Genomic DNA, 6,000 nt, shown 5'->3' with positions numbered 1-6,000 from the left:
CTCTGGTCAGAGTGTGTGTGTGTGTCTGTGTGATTTTCAGCTCCTCTGAGGTCAGAGCGTTGTCGCAAATTCAATTTGGAATTTTGGTGATGAGTGTTTGAATTTTTGAAGTAGTGCCACGGCGATCTCCTGTAAAAACAATCAAAACAGAAAGTGTCCCTTGTCAGATGCTACATTACAGTCATGAGGCATTCTTTAGTTGATCTTGTATGTCTCAAGGCTACAAAGAGCCGGGCGATTTAGAATACAAACACTTTATGAATGAGATGCATTTAATTTACAGTAAGTAGAGATGTTCATGCAGTGCTGTGGGTTGGCGTGACAGAGATGTAGAGCAGATCCAGAGAGGCAGACAGAGAGAGCGAGGCCGCTCAGATTGGCTGACGAGAGATGTCACGGCATGCATAGATTTGCTTTGTTTCCGTGGGAACAGCAGACAGCTCTTGTTGCTGAGTAAACCTCATCAGGGGAAGTGCGTGTGACAGGATGCACGATTGTGTGTATGTGTGCGTGAGCTGACAGAGAGCTGCGGTGAAAAATCACCAACATACAGAGTTACTAGGTTCAGAATAGCACACGACAAGACTCACACTATTTCTGCAGTATGTTTACTGTTATCAGTACATAAACTCCTGTATGTTTTGAAAAATACTTATGGATTACTATATTTTTCAAAACATTAATTCAATGCTCTCAACTTAAATGAATAAACAGGATGGGATATCAACTACAATTTTTAACTGCAATCTCATTTCGACAGGTTTTGGTTAAAAAAATTAATAAAATTATATATATATATATATATATATATATATATATATATTTATATATATATTTATATATATATTTATATATATATATATATATACTAAACTGAGGTTTGTTTTGTGAACAAATCATTCTTGTGAACCTTTCTTTTTGGTTAAATATTGAACCAGTTCATCAAATCAGATTGATCCATCTTTAACAGTTTGCAGCTCAAGCAGCACAGATCTACACAAGTAATTCAATCAAAACTTACTTTTGGACTTGAATTTCACCTATCCAAGTGCACACCCACACAGTAGGGAATAGTGACCCAATTAAAAAATACAGAGTAACTCTGTTTATTAATAATTTTCACCTTGTGGATGATAACCATCTAAAAATACCACAAGCCCAATCAAGCACTCAGAGCACCCTTGCAGTACACTAGTATGCCTTTGTGAGCACAGCCCAAGAAGATCGTTTAATATTCAAACCTGTGTGCAGACATGCTATTCTATGTAAATCCTGCTTACGACTGCATGATCTCATCAACAGTCAGTATCACTGTCCTCACTGAAAGGAAAATAATATATAGAGCAGATAATGACAAAAACCTGATTAATATCCTTCTCTGTCTACATTGGAAACTACTTTGACTTTTCTATGTAAAAAGACGTCCACTCTCAAAAGAATCAATTAGAAAGATGAATGGAAGCTGATAAAAAATGAATTCCAAAGATTTGGGAATTAAACGGTCCTAAATGTTGCGCTGCATCCCACACATGTGTCTTTTTGAAAATGCAGAATCAAGAGGGTCTTAAAAAATCATCTTGAGAGTTTTTTTTTTCTTTTCTTTGACACCTCATGACTGTAAGGGCAAAATCATGTTTTGTGTGAAATGCTTAAGAATTAGCAATTGTAGATGAAGGGGAACCTGAAACACCCGACACAGACAGCAGCACCACACAACTAGGCTCCTATGGAAAGCAGGCAGGGCCAAAAGTCTTTTAACTGAACCATGTTAATGTGCCAATTATGAAGGCTTTTATTTTGTATGTTTAAACACATATTCTGCCCATATTAAGGAGTCAGATTTGTTGTGTTTCTATAGTATGTGTAAAGTCAGCATTTTAATACCATTTTAAAACTACAAATTTGAACATGTCTCTCAGTGTGCTCATAGTTTGGCCATGTTTTTAGTGCAATACTTCTTAAAGCAGATTTACCCACGTATCAATCCTTTAATTCATTGCAGAAATTGCAGGAATATTGTCAGAGTTGTATGCCAACAGTAGACTGAGTACTCAATGCTTAGATAATGTGTTTGTTCACAGTTCTCAATCATAATTTTTTTTTTTACTGGGTACATTTTAATGTGTCTATATTAGGTACTTTCCTGTACTGAATGAAATAATCACACTTACAATAACTTCTTATTCTCATACTGCAATGCATTCTGGACCTACTGTTTGGTCAGCTTTTGTGCACTACAATTAAATTACAATGCAAATCTAGGTGGACTGCTATCTAGGTTTTAAAACGGAGTTATGAAAAGTGTAGTGGGTGTGTTGTGATATTAATCAAATTTAAACTGTACGTCCGTGGGAAGGGAGGGATGAAAGTGTTCAAGTAGATTTAGAGCTGTTCTTGCTCAGGTTGTGGATTCTTTGCTCTATTTTTGGAGATGGATAAGTCGAGGACATTACAGTCTGCCAAAACAGCTCTTTGGTAAACAGTCATTGTTTATCTGCCCAGTCCTCCCCAAACAGCACAGAGAAAGAATCAACTTTTGCTCGTTGGATATCATTCCCTCTCATATATATATATATATATATATATTTCTTAAGAAGCCAAAATTTGACCCTGCTGATATTTCAAATTATAGGCCCATTTCTAATCTGACTGTTCTTTCTAAAATTCTTGAAAAAGTTATTGAATTCCTGTCTTTTCTGCTTCAAAACTGTGTCTATGAAACATTTTTGTCTGGTTTTAGAACATTTCACAGCACCGAGTCGGCTTTACTAAAGGTTTTAAACTATTTTTATTTGGTAACTGACCAGGGTGACAGTGTAATATTGGTAATGTTAGATCTTACTGCTGCATTTGACATGGTCGATCTTAAGATTCTTATCGCCCATCTCGAGTCCTATGTGGGCATGGCGGGAACAGTTTTAAGCTGGTTTAGTTCCTATTTAAAGGACAGGAGATTCTCAGTTCGTCTTGGCAACCTCATGTCATCAGCTGCCAATCTCCCATAGGGGGTCCCACAGGGATATAAACTAGCTCCTACCCTTTTTTCTCTATATATGCTTCCATTGGGCTCTATTTTACAAAAGTACTGTTATCTTTTCATTGCTACACCGATGACACCCAGATTTATTTGCCCCTTAAACAATCAAGTAACATCTCCCTGGACCCTCTAATGGAGTTTAATTTTCTTAATCTACATGAAAAGAAAACTGAAACCATATTATTTGGTCCACCTAGTGGCATTCCCACAAAGTTTGTTAACGATCACCACGTCAACATTTCAAGCCAATACTCAAGTTAAAAACTTGAGCGTTTTGCTTGACAGTGAGTTGAAACTTCACAAACAAGTAAATGCAGTGGTTAGATCCTGTTTTTTTAATTTGTTTTTTTTTCTAAAATTAAGTATTTTCTCTCTTTTCAAGATTTTGAAAGAGTAATTCAAGCTTTTCTATCATCACGGTTAGACTACTGTAGCTAACTTTATTGTGGAATGAACACTACTTCCTCGACCCGTCTCCAGTTGGTCCAAAATGTGTCATCAAGACTTTTATTGGGACTCCATAAATCCACTCACATCGTATCTGCTGCCTGTCCGGTTCAAAGTTGAGCTCAAAACCCTAGTTTTTCTTTTTAAGTCCCTAAACAACTTAGTCCCCTCATATCTATCTGAACTTCTATGTCCACATAGCCCTTCTCGAGCTCTTCAGTCCGGTAGTCATAGATTGCTCAGTGTTCCCAGAGCCAGACTTACACTAAGAGGTGAACGTCCCTTTGCTATCATGGGTCCTAAACTCTGGAATACATTACCACTTCATATTAGATTTGCTCCTACAATACAGATTTTTAAATCTTTGCTTATAACTAATTTTTCCACTGCTTTTTATGTCCATTGATGATTAATTTTTGAATTTGACTTCTGTTGGTGGTTGGATTCAGAGAGGATGACTTTTTCAGTGGAGGAAGCGTTATTATGAATTATGAACTCGTATTTAGCTGAAAGCAATGGTTTAAAAGTTAAAACACCTTAATGATGGACAAGCATGCAGATTTTCACTTCACAAGATATCATTTGATTAACTGGAGTCATGTAAATTATATATGGATTATTGTGATGTTTTTATCAGCTGTTCACCTCTGACGGGACGACACAGAAATGGACAAGGAAATGCTAAAAATAGTTGAACAGAAGCAATCTATTACCATTTATCTTTACAGACTAACTTTCGAGCTTCATTTGAAAGGAAAGGACAAAAATGATTCATCCGTTTGTCTTTTGCTTCATTTATCTCTTGTGATTTGCAAAGAGGGAGTCTGACGGATAAAACCAGCCCTCTGAAGCTGATTGTTTTAATATCTCTGACAGAGAAGGAAATACTGGATCAGTGGTGTCAGGCAGATACTAACAGCAGTAGTGATACTGATAGTGTACTTACAGCCGAAACTAGTGTGTCTGATGCCCATCTAGAGCAAGCGCATTTGTATAGAACTGCACCTGGACTACAAGATATCATCAGACAGACAGATAGAAATCAACTCAATCTTGATGTCTTTATAATTTAAGGTCTTCTTAGGTGTGCGCTCTGAAAGAGAAAACGGAGTGAGCACAGTGATGTGACAGCAAGAGAAAACACACACGCTTTCATGAATTTCCATGCTTAGACTCCAGATTCCATACAGTCACATAGTAGTTTTTTTTTTAAGTAGTTGTCAGTATGCAAGTATAACCTGTACAGTATGCTTTTTGTTCATCTAAGACCTTTGAACCATTTGAATCCAGCTGAGCTCTCAGTGTTTTAATTCAGTAACCCGAAGGAGACTCTCTGTGGCGTTGACCTTTAAAATCTGTCTTTTCAGTGCTTTATCAAACACAGACAAAAAGTGTATAATCTGCAGGTCTGCAGGAACACCAGAGCCACAAAACCACAAAAACAACGTCATGACTACAGAACAACTAAATTTAAGAAGTGGGTCATGTTCACATTAGGGTCATAAAACCGCATCTAAACACTCCTGTGCAATGTGGTGACTTCCTCTTCTGAATCTCAGCTTTTTATGCATCTTTATTTATTTATTTATTTATTTTTTGTGATGAGATTTTCATCTTTCAGTATTGAAAGCACTCTAAATAGAGATGTAATAGTAGAGATGCAGATAGATAACTAACCTATATCAAACTTAAAATTATAAAAGACTTAACTTTTAAAACAACTTACAGTGTACTTAAAACTTATGTATATAGATATACAGAAAATTTTACTTATAACTTGTATAGAGTTTAAAACATAAAATAATTTATAGAAAAATTCCACTTCTGAAAAATGTATAAAATAAATTTCTAAGAACTTAAAACGTACAAATAAACATATGGAGAACTAAAGACGTACCATAGTTTATTGGTAACTAACTTAAAATAACTAAAATAGAACTTATGGAGAACTTATGTAAAAAAAAAACGTACAGGAAATGTAAAACTTTAAAGAGAGCATCTAATGTATTAATCCACATTTATCATGGACATAAAGCCCATTTGCTTTCTGTCTTTTCAAGTTCTCTTTGAATACTCCAAAAGACTCACTAAATAACATTCATAAACACTTGGATTAGGTCAGAAAAAGAAAAGAAGTAAAAATAATAATATAAAAAAGAAAACGCCTAGGAACATTCTCGAAGGTCCTCAACCCTGGACTCAATGAGAGCATGCTGTTCATGACACAGATGTCTGGGTCATTCATGATGCCCTGAGCTCCACAACCACGCAAACAGCTTTTTATAGCTCCAAAGGGAAATTAAACACGCCATCGGTTTGTGTTTTAGGGAATATACCATACCATACCATACCTGCTATATCTGCCATATCTGCTATAAAACCATTTATGTGAAACCTAGAGGCAAACAGGGATGTATTTATCCACTGCAAGATAAGGATGTCTAATTGCAAAACCCCAAAAAGAATAAGAAGATAAAAGAGATTGAACTAAAAATATGTTTGCACAGCAGAAGATT

This window comes from Carassius carassius, chromosome 9, assembly GCF_963082965.1.
Source record: "Carassius carassius chromosome 9, fCarCar2.1, whole genome shotgun sequence".
Taxonomy (NCBI): Eukaryota; Metazoa; Chordata; class Actinopteri; order Cypriniformes; family Cyprinidae; genus Carassius; species Carassius carassius.
Note: the sequence above shows the minus strand (reverse complement) of the source record.